Source organism: Podarcis erhardii, assembly GCF_964252035.2.
Source record: "Podarcis erhardii genome assembly, chromosome: 8".
Classification (NCBI taxonomy): Eukaryota; Metazoa; Chordata; class Lepidosauria; order Squamata; family Lacertidae; genus Podarcis; species Podarcis erhardii.
This window is the reverse complement of record NC_138499.1, coordinates 32,007,483-32,021,380: the sequence shown is the minus strand read 5'-3', so window position 1 is coordinate 32,021,380 and position 13,898 is coordinate 32,007,483. Positions and strand designations below refer to the sequence as shown.

At 41.3% G+C, this 13,898-nt stretch overlaps 1 protein-coding gene and 1 long non-coding RNA gene across 8 annotated transcripts in view; one reads left to right on the top strand and one right to left on the bottom strand.

The window, feature by feature from the left end:
* LOC309349065 overlaps positions 1 to 4,880 on the bottom strand; it is a 38,221-nt gene extending 33,341 nt beyond the window's left edge. Inside the window, exon 1 of one of the 2 annotated variants that reach the window (XR_014159655.1) lies at positions 4,604 to 4,880. This is a non-coding gene — a long non-coding RNA (uncharacterized lncRNA). The remainder of the gene's footprint in view (positions 1 to 4,603) is intronic. The other variant, XR_014159656.1, reaches the window with a different exon arrangement.
* Positions 2,683 to 13,898, top strand: part of ZFHX4 (zinc finger homeobox 4) — a 191,449-nt gene continuing 180,233 nt past the window's right edge. For 5 of the 6 annotated variants that reach the window (XM_081873896.1, XM_081873898.1, XM_081873897.1 and 2 more), the window contains exon 1: positions 2,683 to 3,155. The gene's annotated coding sequence lies outside the window, so the exon portion shown is untranslated. Of the gene's footprint in view, positions 3,156 to 4,901; positions 5,413 to 13,898 lie in introns of those variants that run through there. The other variant, XM_081873892.1, reaches the window with a different exon arrangement.

Here is a 13,898-nt window from a genome sequence, read left to right as displayed (position 1 = left end):
AGCCCACCAGCCCCCGGGGTGCTCCTGCCAGAGCCGCGCTCCGCTCTTATCATACACACACACACACACACCCCCCGCCGCCATCCAACCTGCTGCTGCCTCTCGGAATTAACCTCCTTCGATTTTTTCCTAGCTACGTGGCTATCCCCGGGTTTCTTCTAAACTGTTAACATCCCGGAGTGCCTTTTCCATCCAGATAGCTAGTATTTTAGGGGGGGGGGGACGGACTAGGGGCTGAGAACACAAAGCCGAAATAGAGGTGAAGGGGTGGGGTGGGCGAAACAAAAACGTTAGGAAGGAATAAACAGTACTGGAAGAAACCTGGAGAAAGTGGACTATCCTTCCTCAATTGCTGCTCGCATCCCCCTTTGTTCCTTTAGCTGGAAACCGCCACTGTTAAAAAGAAACTACAATCATTCTACGAAAGGAGGGAAGGAGAAAATGTGCATCAAAAAATGCCCTGTGTTGTCAACAGACCTTCGGAGCTTCTAGCAGCCTTGCTTAAAAAAAACAAAAACAGTAGAAATATATAAAACAAGGATTTTTGCAACACCTTGCTCTTCGTTTCCTTATGCTCCTGCTACGTAAACTGTATCTGTTTCTTCACTTGAATCTGAACGAGAGGCATTGTGCTCAGGTGTTTCTTCATCAGACTGGATTTAATTGTCTCCCGGGCTAGGAAATGGACTGCCATCCTTCAGACATGTCTTTGAATGGCCAATGCATTCTGCTAGCTTAGACTCCCCTTCCGCTTCAATAAGAGCCAAAGAGACCTCTTTCTGTCCTAAGTTCCCCGATCTTACTGAACTGGGTTGGGAAATTTCATTTTAGTCATTGTTAACATCGCAGGTCCCTCTCTGCAAACAACGATACAGACTATCCCTTCTTTTGAAACTCAGCTTTCTGATACGCGTACAAAACATGCCCAAGTACTGTTTCCTTTTTATTTCATTGATGAGTAGGTATAACTCTCGAGCGAAAACAAGTTACTCTCCAAAAGCCTTCTACGCACTGTCTTTGACATTAATCATTGGGCTCAGATCTTGAAATTTGCTGGCTGCGGTTACTTTCCACTCAGTTTCTACGAAGTTTCACCATGTTTTGGTTACCCACGGAGAACTGGACTTCCATGTGGGCATTTCCCCCTCCTCTCAAGTCTAAGGGACCTTCACCATGACCTTAAAACATCTGTTTTTCTTACTGCGTCTCCCTATCTCTGGCCTATACAGTGTCTTTCCTGGCAGGCCCTTCATTCATCATCAGGTGGATATTTCCCTCTTAGTATTAGCTCCAGGATTTGCCAAATGTTTCTCTAGATCGGACGGTTTAAGGCCCCTAAAAGATGCATATTTATACCTTGTTTTTATGGAGGATTGTGTTAAACCTTTCTGTTGGTATTTAGTGCTTAAGGCCTAAGACAAGGTTTTGACGTGTATCCCAGGAATCAGGAACTTCAAAGGCACGTCAGCAGGAAGGTTATGGTTCACCTGCGCAGGGTCTTTGGGATTGTAAATATCCTTTATATTTAAGTCTTAGTTACTGATCTTTTCTGGCCTTTCCATTTCTATAATGTTGGGGGAGGGGGAGTAGGTGTCCCTGCGGTGTGTTTGGATGCTCTTTTAATAGACATGATTTTTAATCTTCACTAGGGGGTATTTAAAAGTATCTGGATTCCTACTTTTAGTTAATTATATTTTAATGAAAGTGTCACTCATATTCACATCACATCTGTAGTATTAGGTTAAGATAATTAGATTTTCAAATGAGAAGCGATTGCTTTCCGTCCCTTGCAAGAGAAGATTTCTAGGAGATTTCTATTTATAATGGTGTCGGTGGATTATTGTCTATAGACCAATACAACTCTTCCTTTTCATATAAAGCAGTATCTCCTAAGGAGAAATATAGACCCTCTCTCTTTTTTGCTTCCATAGGGAAAAGGCAGGTAGTTCTGCTAGAGTAGCATTTGTTTTTTAAAAACCTATTTACTACTGGTATTACACTAAAAAAAATCCTGTTTGTTATTATAAACTTACTTTTGTTGAGTTGTTGGACCAGTTACACCAGGGAGATTAAACTGCCATGTGTATATGCAATAATGCATATGTCATATGTGTATACATGAGCTACAGATGCAGAGATATATAATGTCACCGTATGCACAATATGTGTGTGCAAATAAATCCTCAATAATATGTAAATGATTCTCTATGGCTATAAGAGCAGAAATTTCCGATCTCAGACTCACTCTCTTTCCATACAGAGGCGCATTCCACATTCATTATCCCAGGCATATTTTCTTCCTTTAAAAAAAAAAAAAGGAAGGGGGGGGGAGAAGAGAGAGAGAGAAAGAAAGAACTTCCCTGGTGGGAGGAATAATTAATTTGCACCCATATCTTTTCACATTCCTGAGCAGTTATGAACAGCAAATCTTCTTTCCTTCCCCTCTGCCTCTTCTCTCTCTCTTTAATTTTCCCCAGCCATCTACTTTGTGTGTCTGTGTGTGTGTCTGTGTTACTAATGAAGTTTGCAGACTTGTGTTTGTGTCCACGAGCTGCTTCCCTGCTGCCCGCTCTGCTTTAGGGCCAGTGGTGTGGCTCCCGCAGCCCCTACGAGCCCCCAGCAGCAGCGGCAGTAAGTCCGGGCTGCGCGTCATTTGCAGTCTGGAGAATGTTGATCACCTCACTAATTACACCTCTCTCTCGCTCGCTCGCTCGCTCTCTTCTCTCTTTCTCTCTCTCCCCCCCCCCCTCTCTCTCTCATTCCCAGAGTGCATATCGGGAATAGACACACAAAGACATGCGCACTCAACTTAATCAGCCATTTTTTTAAACAGGGCTAAAACGATAATAATTAGCAGAATAAAGACATATCGGATTTTCATTTCCTTTCCTCCTTTTCCCAACCCCTTCACAACCAAACAGCGAGACCGCGGTCGCCACATGCTTTAACAACTCCCGGACCCCAAAGGACCGCTCCATGCCCCCCACTTCTTGCTCAATCATTTTTATTTCCACCCAATAAAGTTGGAGGATTATTTTTTTTATTTTTTAATGAACCTTCTGTCGTTTACTTGGATGTGATCAGCTGTTAAGTAAATAAAGCAAAACAAAACAGAGAGGCGAAGATCCAGTAAGAACTGCGAGGGGAAATGGAAAGTAAGTTTTTTCTTTAACTTTTATTGAGTAGTTTGTGTTAAATTTAGGTCGAGTATCGATTATCTTTCCAGGCTGATCTTGCACAATCTTTGATATTTCGCTCTCGCTCTCCCTCTCTGCCTGCCTCTTTCTCTCCCTCTCTCCCTCTCCCTCTCTCACTCTCTCGCTCGCTCTCTCACACACATACACACACTCCCATCCCCAGATCCTCTCTATCTCTCCCTTTCTCGCCCCCCTTTTTTACCTCTTTCCCCATTTTTAGGTACCGCTTTACGGGAGGAGGGGTTCCTTCTTTCTCCCTTTCTTTTAAATTCCGGGAGGGTGGATGGGGCTCGGGCGGGGGTGTCCGGGGTTGTTTTTCCCCCCCCTTTTCACGCTGTAACTTTCGGATTAAGTGAAGGACCTTAGACGTTTTGGCGGAAGAGAATCTTTTCGGTGGTGTCTCTTTTTCCCTTTCCTTTTCCCTTTTCTTTTAATGAGCTGGGCAATGGTCTTATTTGGAACCACGACACGGCTGTCAAAAGTACTTGCCTCCCTGTTCCCTTCTCCCCCTCCGATCCCCTTTAACCCCGGATTCCGGAGCGCGGTGCCTCTGGGGAAAGTTTGGGGGGCCTTTGGGGTCAGAGACGCGTCTTTGGCTTTCGATGCGCGGGGTGTGCGAAGGGCGCTGGGCTCCGAGGGGCCCCTCCGTCCTCCGCGCGTGTTTGGGGGGGTGTGTGTGTGTACGCGCCGGAGATGCGGGGTGCTGTGCTTTGCGGCAGCCGGGCTGGGCGAGTGCCTCGGCTGGCAGCGCGGCGAGGAGCCCGTTAGAGGAGCGCCCCGCCGCTCGCTTCCCGGGGCTGCCCGTCCCCAGCGCGCTGCGCTGCGCTGCGCCCCGCCTGCCCACACCCGGCTGCGGCGCTGGCTCGCCGGAGGAGCTCCGCTCGCCGCTGCCTGCTGGGGCTGGGGCAGCTTCGCCCGCCGCTTTCCTTTGTGAAAAGGCAGCCGCGGGCTTCCTCCTTCCCTTCCCCTCCTCGGCGCTCTCTCCCTCCTTTAGTTGGGGCTCCGGCGTTGTTGGGATCGGACCCTGGCCAATTTTTCCTTCCTTTTTTTAATGTAGAAAAAAACCATCGCTTCTTCTCTCCACCCCCCCAACCCCACCCCAGCCGGCCCAATGCGGTGTGTGAGCCCGGTCCGCCCCTCGCCCTCTCCCGCAGCGGCTCCGGGTCTGGCTCGCCTCGAGTGCATCTCTCCTCCTTGCGCCGCGGCTCAATGGCAGGCGCGCCTCGGCTTCCCCTCCCTGCGTTTGCAACCTGACCATCGCCTGTAAACATGGGGATCGGGAAACTTTGCCCCACCGCTGGCGGCTGGCGGCTTGTGGCCCCTCTGCCCTGCCCTGCCCGCCCGCCCGCCCGCCAGCCCCCTGCCCCTCGCCCCCCGAGCGCACGCTGATGTCTTTCTTTTGTTACCTGCTAGCCGGAGGGGGAGGGGGGTCTCGATCTCACCGGCTGCTCGGGGCACTGGGCCCAGCCGAGAGAGGAGGCTCCGCGAGCCGGGTTCAGCCTCCGCGCCGTCCCGAGGAGGCTTTTTCGCTCCCATTCAATAACGCACACCCTCCTCCTCCTCCTCCTCCTGTTCTCCTCCTCCTCCTCCTCTTCTTCCACCTTAGGTACCAAGACATACATCGCAAACATAACACCCCCCCCTTCCCGCCCTCCCCACCACAAAAAAGCCTCTCAACCCAAAGACAACTTGCCAGGCTGAAGATGGTGGATTTACATTGAGCCAGACCCCGCCAGGGTCACCCAGGAAGTCTGACTATCCCTCTATCTGACAGTTGCATTTCCTCTCCTCCATTCCGATCGCCTTTTTCATATTATTATTAACCCTGTTCCATTTTTAATCAAGGATCAGGTAGCTGGCAAAGGAGAGGGAGAGAGAGAGAGAGAGGAGGAAAAAAAAGGAGAGGGTTGATGATGTTGAAGGTGGATAAATATCTCCTATATTTATATTTGAAATTGTGATTCCCCTTTGGAAGGATTTCCAGTGGCTCGATCCTTAGGAGCGGTGGTTGAAGAGCAGATTGTAGTTTATTCTCTCTTTGAGAGTTTGGTGGATGTCTCAGTGGATGGATGGAAGGAAGAGGTAGTGAGCAGCAGCCTTGGAAGCCCTGCCTGTTGTTGGTTAGATTGAGGCAGAGACTTGGCTGCGATTGGGACACCACTGTGACATGGGCATCGATCGCTTCCATTGAGAGCAATGCAAAAACACAGTCTGGGTATGTAACACTCTCAGTGCCATCAACCCTTGTTTTACTTTCTATTTACTGACAAAACTGACAGAACAAGGCAAGTGAGAAGGGACTTTGCTTTTTAAAGGCTAGATAGGAAAGGGGGCAATGGAAAAGACTTAAAATAAACAGGACTGGAGGGTTGGAGAAGAAAAGAAAAAAAAATTTTTTAAAAAAATATGATTGTTCCATTTTCTATTCAACGCTACTTTGAAGGAATTTCTTTCTCTTCTGTGCTATGGGATTCTAGAAAATAAATAGAATACAATTGCAGTAACTGTAATACTGTAATAAAAAGCAATCCTTGCAACAACAGCGAATATCTATATCTGTTTATCTGTATATCTATATCAGGCTGTTTCAGGCTGCAGGAAGGCACACCAGAATAAAAGATGGCTAGCCAGCTGTTTTTAACCTCTTGCACCTGGCTTGAGAGCTGGGACTCACTTGGATTATTCAGTGAGCTTGGCTGAATATTCATACTGTAGGACCTACATGCTGTGGCTGTAGCATCATCTATAGGCATTGCCTTGGGCTTTGAAGGGTTTCTGCAAAGTAAACATGTATTTAGTTGTTTTCCTTCTAATGGCAATGAACATATAGGGCCAATTAAATAGAATACTTATAAATCTACAGAAGTGAAATCTGCTCAAGGAACAAAGAAAGGTCAAGTAAACCATCTGTATAAGTCACAATAGCAGTGGTGGTAGTACCTGCTGGTAGGAATAGGAGTGATACTACCTTAAATGCAAGCTTGTAGGGAATACATCCCTTGTATCTTTCACAATAGACATAAGGTTGTGTTTATATAAAGATTTTATTGTTCACCAGCAGAGACCATGTAAAGAACTATTGAGAAAATCACTGTTTAATATTGCAGAATTTACTGCTTCTATTCTGACTATGAGCCTAAATTTACACAATGGAATTTGATTATCTCTAATAACAGTATTAGATCCTGCACTGGATGGATGAGAATTGAGGTGGTTTTGTTGATTGCAAGGGTTTAATGTTGCATTTCAGAATCTGATGTGGTTTAGCCTTCCTTCCATTAACTGGAAAACCCCTGAGGTTTTACAATTATTTCTTAAAGATAATACATTTAAGATTGCATTGGTAGGCTGGAGAAAAGTCATATAGGCAAGAAGGGAAGCCCTTAATAACTCTTGAGATTCAGACATGTTCAGCAGTTAGATTGGCTCTGACTTCACCAAGGGTCGACAATGTGTCATTTCCATGAAGCCAAATTGCCCTCTGCCTATATGATATTAATGTGCAAATCAATATTTCAGGGATTAAATTTCCCTTCTTCATTTTTTATGGTTTCTACCTCAATAAGTCTCAAGTCTATTAGAAGAGGCTGGATGATTTAAAATCTTTCACTGCAGAATGGCTTGTTGTAGCCTTGTTTCACAGACCATTTTTGGATTTTCGCTCTAAAAGACGAAAGGCTTTGCAAAGAAGTTCATAGTCAATGTAGGGGCATGCGCAATACTGTAAAACCCTTTTCAATTTAGAGATAAAAAGGTATTGAATATATGCATATATATGATATATACATTGTGCTGCTTTAAAAATATTGTGTTAATCACTTATTGATTTATTTTGAAATCAATTGAGGCTTCTTTCTTGTTAGTGATTTGTTTGCATTTTTATGCATTTTTCCCACCACCAGCAGCATGCTTGGATTATTTTGCAGTGAGTATTATTTAGGTCTTCTTTGAAGAATATCTAAAAATAAGCATGTTAAGCTAGTTAACATAAGTGATATTAAAAGTCTGTTATTGAGGCTGAGTGATGTTAGTTGCATTGAATTAATTAAGAAAAGGGATCTTTTACTGAGATGTTAGTCTTTTAAAGTGGATGTGCATTGGTAGTTTTTATTGAGTGGTCTTTTGAATATTCATGATTAGTTAAAAATGGAAAGCGATCAAGGAGGAAACCATACATGGCAGAAAATTTAGGTCACATACAAGGTTGTGACTTTATCGCATATTGGGAAGGCCCTACTGTCTATCATTTTGATGCTGTTTTATAGGCTTAGACCATCTGGACCAAGTTCTGCACAGCTGCATTGATTTCGTATGTGATAGAACATTTTTTCCATTCAGTGTGAAATGTTCCTTCCTAAAAACATACACTAGACTCGCTTAATTTAGTCTGCTAAAAGAAATGTACATGAAAAAAGGACAAAAGGCTCTTTAATCTTTGCAAGCTGTTTGTTTTTCTTCAAGATTCCTGTCTGGGTTTGAAAAGTCATGTTTATTGAGATGATTCTGAGGTGTGACATTAAAATAATATATGATTTTGGGGGTCTGTGCTGAGTCCTGCTCTTCTCCTTGCCTGTCAAAACACAGTTAATCTATTCTTATTTACAATTAATCTCAATAAAATTAATCTTAACTGTGCATTAGTCAGTGGCTTAAAATATCTAATTATATTCAATTAACTGCTGTCATAGTAATTAACACTGCTTAATTGCTTCAGCATATATTTATGTAAAGCTCATTAGTTCCTAGCTGCTCTTTTTCTTCTCTTCTCATTCCTTTTTTATTGCTGTCACAGCACTGACATCAAATCCAGGCTCTCCCCCCCTTTTGAACTTTCAACATATGACAGTGACAATAAATGAATCTGTAACATTTTATTTAGCCTAATCTTGAGTACTTTCATTTTTTAAAATGTAGCAATGCTGGGGCTTTAGAGAGCCTTCTCTCCCAGCATATTTGAAAATATTTTCTGTCTCTGTTGATGGAAATATGAGAAGCCAGGTTAAGCTTTGTATTTATAAATGAAGAGCTTTTCCTGCATCTGCCTTGGGGCTGTACCCACAAGGCAGAGCTTCCCTATTCCGAAATAATTCAAAGGGTTAAAGACTTGGCCAAGGTTCAAATTGAAAAGTGCCCAGGGAAAGTGCATGTGAATATGTACAGGTTTCATGTAATTAGTGCTTAATTATATTAACATATGCAAATTGTCAACTTTGGAGCTTGTTGAGCTGGCAAAGATCAGCCTGGCACAATTGCTGCATTGTTTTGAGACAATAATGGATTTCAAGTTGGATTGTGGAAACACATAACTAGCTATCTAATTTAACTCATACCATGGTGAAATTTCATTAGTCTCCATGGAGACTGGTTTAATTGTGCTGACTAATGTTCTGGGCTGCAGAATGTCCTAAAAAGAAAGCGTTGTTTGCCTAATCCACCTTACAATGACACTTGTTTGTACATGTTTCCTTTGTGTGACAATTTGCATATGCAAATAAATAGTTTCTCAGCCCCCATTTGTCACGGCTGTTCATTACCCATGAAGAGGACATTGTTACTAGGCTGTTACTGAGTCTCCCAAGACAGGATAGTGTCAACCAGTCCAGCCACATTCTTTCATAATTTGTTTCTGATTAATAGACCAGAGTGAGGCTCATTCTATTCAGGCCTCTGCAAAGGGAAGGTCAGTTCTGTCACTGAAAGGAGTTTCCGCAGCAACTGAAGTCCCCCCTCCCCTTTTCTTCTTTGGCTTAACAGAATCATATTTAAAATATTGTATTCTTGCTCTAAGGAAAACATCTTCTAATAATCTCTAGTTTCCTAAAGCAAAAGATAGAAAAACAAAGGAGATTCGGGTTTTGGAATATTAATCCTGTTTTTGACAGAAAGGTAAACTGATATAATTGCTTTTCAGTGGAAGGAATGGGGGTTTATACAAGTGTGAAAGCATCGGAAAGGATTAGCATTTTTTTGCATAATGAAAAGCTCTGCTGAATAGGGCACTGAATGGTTGACTGAATGACTAAGATGAAAGGAAGATGAAAATGCAAGCTTCTCTTTCTTTATGCCTCTGCTCAGCTCTCCCTAAAGTTATGTTTGTCCAAGACTTGAGAAAACAAGCAGAAGCTCAGATTTCAGCAACTTTATAAGATGCCTTGAATTTCCATCATCATGCTGATGAATATGTATGATAATGGTGCAGCTAGAAGATGATAGACACAGGTTTGTAAGTAGTAGCAACATTACAGACTAATCAAATATTGACTATTGGGTATCGAGTCTTCTCAGGGCTTTGCTTCTGGGGAGGGGCAAAGGTGAAAAAATATATTTTTTAATCAGAGGAATGTGTACATCAAACAATAGTAATAAGCTAAGTTTATTGAAGCTGTTATATGTAGGCATAGTTTTTAAGTTAATAAATGTTTTAATTGTTTTTTTTTAATTTTTTTTTACTGTGTTTGAACTGTGTATTAAGTGGTTAGTAACCATTTCGAGGATACAAAATAGGAATTGCATCAGTTTGATCCTGTCGATAGATAAAAAATACTTTAGATAGAAATTAGGCTGTAATGAGGTTGATTCTTAGTGTGCTTTAGTGCTCAGTTTTTGATATGTTTACAGTAGGGTCGTAAGTCATGTCACTAAGGACCCAGTCCCTACTCCTAGCAAAGTCAGTGATAAAATATCTATTGACTTAAATGGGACCAGGAGGAGGCCTAAAGCTATGACTGTAATTGGTTAGCTGTTGACAATGTGATCTGTGCTTCTAATTATGTGCTCTCAACAGTAACCGGGACAGTTAACGTATTCTATGTGTTGATGCACTTTTACAAATTAAAAATTAGTTCCATGGCACATATGTAAATCAGATGTAGCATGGAAAAAATGATTATTTATCGGCTTGCATGTAAAATAGTATCTTTTTCATATCCCTGTAATTGTATTTGAAGTCATCAGAGAAAAATACTTTTGAATGCACCATATAGCAACTTGCCTTATGTGTTTGTTCAAGGAACCTGTGTGTGTGCGCGCGCGTGTGCAATTTGAGGACTATAGGTTGTATCCAAGTAAGTCATACTAAAGTAGATCCATTTAAATCAATGGACATGGCTGAAGTCTATTGATTTCAAAGGATCTACTCTGAGTATGACTTGGATACAACCAATATATGTAACTAGTTTGGTGGACTATTGCACATTTACAAAGTAAGTAAATATTTGTAAATAGCAGAAAGTTGACAGCTTAGTATGGAACTATTGTCAGAAGAGATTTGATCTAAGATGACTCATAAAGCTTTCATGTCAGGAAAATTATTTATAACTTTGTAAACGTTTATTGCTAATGTTTATGGATCTTTGAAACATAGTTTAAAATAATAAGAAAACTGATGTACCTTCAAAGTAAAAGATGCTTTCTGAGAACTTTGGGGAAATGTGTTAATTAAAACACATTAATTTATATTGTTAAGCAAGCGACATATGTTCTAACTGGTTGTTTCCCAACCATTGCTAGCTAACACATGGTTCATGGTAGTTTATGGGATGGGACATCTGCATTCTTACTGAGGATGCAGAAATCCAGGCTGCCCATACAGTAGGAATGCATGTACATTTACAACCCCACTGAACTCAGCCTGAAACTTACTTCTGAGTACAGTACATGAAAATTATTTTGTTGCATGAGAATATAGAGAGTGAAATACAAACTCTTCAGCACATGTCTGTTAAGTGTAACTTCTATTGTGAAAAGTAGAATGTGTTCCTAAGGAAGTAGATTTTAAACCTTTTTTTACTGAGAAGCAAACCACACTGAGTATAACTGAGGTCATCTTCTTGTTTGTATGTATGGCTAGCTTTGAAATCTTACTACTATAATAATTAAGGGGAAATTGGAAATGGTCAGGTTCAATAGTCTTCATAGATCTAAGTTTTGCCATCCTTATAGAAGAAAAATGTCTACTTGTGACTATATAAAGTAGTTTAGGATATGCCAATTAATATGGATGTATTACAGTCTTCTGTAATAGGCACATTTTATTATTTTGTTATTCCAGTGTTCTCTTAAGTCTTTTTTGTTCTTTTTGCTTTAATAAGTTTGCACTCATAAAAGATTGGAATGCTAGAGTTGTCTAGAGGGAGATACTTAAAAAAATATATGAAGAAAAAGGAATTATGTTGGAAGAATGGTTGAGCTGAGTTTTATGAGCAAAATGTTTACCATTTTAAGACACATTTAATGTGCACATCCCTTTTAATGAGCTTTCAGCTTTAAAAATATTTGTAATGTAATTTGTTTGTAATGTTTTTTCTAATTCTGGGAACTGATTAAACCTGCCTGAACATTATTAATTTTTTTACATGCAGGCATAACACATTTATAGCTGTCACTGAACTGGGTGGGCAATATTAGTCCCTATAGCAGGGGGACATTTTTCTGTTGAGGGCCACATCATGGCATAGATAATCTGTTGTGGGCCACATACCACCAGCAGGAGGGGCCAAAGACAGGGATGGACAGGGGGGTTATTGTGGAAACCGCTTGTGATATTTGGATAAAGGAAGGTTAATAATAATAATAATAATAATAATAATAATAATAATAATAATACAGATGTGAACAAGCCAACCTCTTCTCCCTCCCTCCCTCCCTATTCATCCTCACCTAGTGGGCTGCTAGGGGACGGACAGATTACTCTTGTCAGAGGTTTGAAGTATTCACTTGCAGAGGGCCTCCCCCCCCCCCAATTATTGCATCATGAATTTGGTTTCTTCTTCCATTCTCTCTCTCTTCTCACTTGCCTTCCAGGATCACCCCATTAAATTTATTTATGACATTTCTATCCCAGCTATCCTCAAAGCAGCTCAAAATGGCATACAGTACACTGTTCTCCCTCTACTCCTTTTATTCTCAAAACAACCCTGTGAGGTAGGTTAGTCTGGGAGAGTCATCCATTGAGCTTCATGACTACGTTAGGATTTGAACCCTGGCCTTTGCTGGATTATAGGTGTACCGTCAACTAAACCATGTGACTATATTTTGAAGAATCATTTCCCTTGTTTCTGGCAAACAGACAAGAATCAGATAAGAGGAAAGAACAGATACGCTTTGGTTGGACATCTTGCAGCAGAGACCTTATCTAGAAGACAACCCATTATGTTTTCTGGATCAGTTCTAGCTTGTTTTCAGCTTGACAAATGTTTTCTGTTTGGTTCACTTTCTATCAGTGAAAGACAGTACAACACTGGATACAGTGGCGTAGCGTGGGTTGTCAGCACCCGGGGCAAGGCAAGTAATTTGCACCCCCTAACCTGTGGATTTGCGCCCCCTAACCCTAACCCCCAGATGTTGCGCCCGGTGCGGCCGGCCCCCCCTGCACCCCCCACACTACGCCACTGACTGGATACCTCAGTTGGTTAGATTAGTGCTGGTAACACAAAGCTTGCAGGTTTGATCCCTATATTCCTGCATTGCAGGGGGTTGGACTAGATGATCCTCAGGACCCCTTCCAACTCTACAACTCTATTATTCTATGATTTAATAGTTCAGTTCTTGTTTATGTAGGGGACATCAGATATTCATATTATGATGTAGATTTGAACATGTAGCCAAGTGATTACTATCTCTGTGATATTTTATCCTAAACTTTATATATGACGGAAAATCCAAAACAAACAAACAAACAAACAAACAAACAAACAAGCACCCTTTAAAGTTCGAAGAGACAGAGACAAGGGATGTTAACAATTGTATGTTAACATCCATACAATTGAATGATCAATTGTATGATAATTGTTAGTTAACGCTTGATGTACCAGGTGTTAATAGAATAAAAATGTGTGCAGTTGCAACAGTATTTAAGTTTTACACATACCATCCTCTGTGTTTACAGATTCACTTTATTACTCCCTTGGTCTTTCTTGCCACAAAGCTTGGACGCAAGAGGCTGTTCCATACTATATTGGCTGGGAGTCTGCAATGCTGACCACTGCTAATGCAGCCTAACTCTCTTCTTAATGAACAGCTAGCTATATATATACCAGTATTTAGATCATAGGTTAGAAAGTAAAAGTTTCAACACCAGCCTTAAGATGTACAGTGTGCAGGAAGGCATCCTTGCAATATGCAAAATATCCACTATTTCTTCTGCCACCATGTTGCTTTTCTGTCGACTGCAACCTTGTAGTAGGCCTCTATCCTCCCTCTAACTTTCCAATGTAGGAAGATCTTTTAGGATGTTGATTTTTTTAAAATGTACTTTTAATTCCTTCTGATTGGGTTAGTAAAAGTGCCACCACATCATTCTTAGGCGAATCCTATTTGAGTTGATAACCTGCATTTATTTATATATATTGTTCCAGATCAAAATGAAACGGAATAGAAACTTACAATTTTTCAGGTAGCGATAAGAAGGTTTCATTCACCTATGAACCATGTGGACACTGGAAAGACACCTTTGTCATATAAATGGAAGTGGCAGTTCATTTGTATATTGTAAAACAACATAAAATCACGTGATATTTAGGACATGTTTTGCCTTTAAACTAACTTTTGTATGCTTAGTTCAATTCTAAAAAGGTCGTGAAAAATTAATTAAAATCAAAAGCCTGCTTCTTTAGATGTAAATTCAGTTCATTCATGCTAGTGTAAACCTAGTATGTGACAATATAATAATTGAATTTAGAAGTCAATTTAGAATCACTGAGA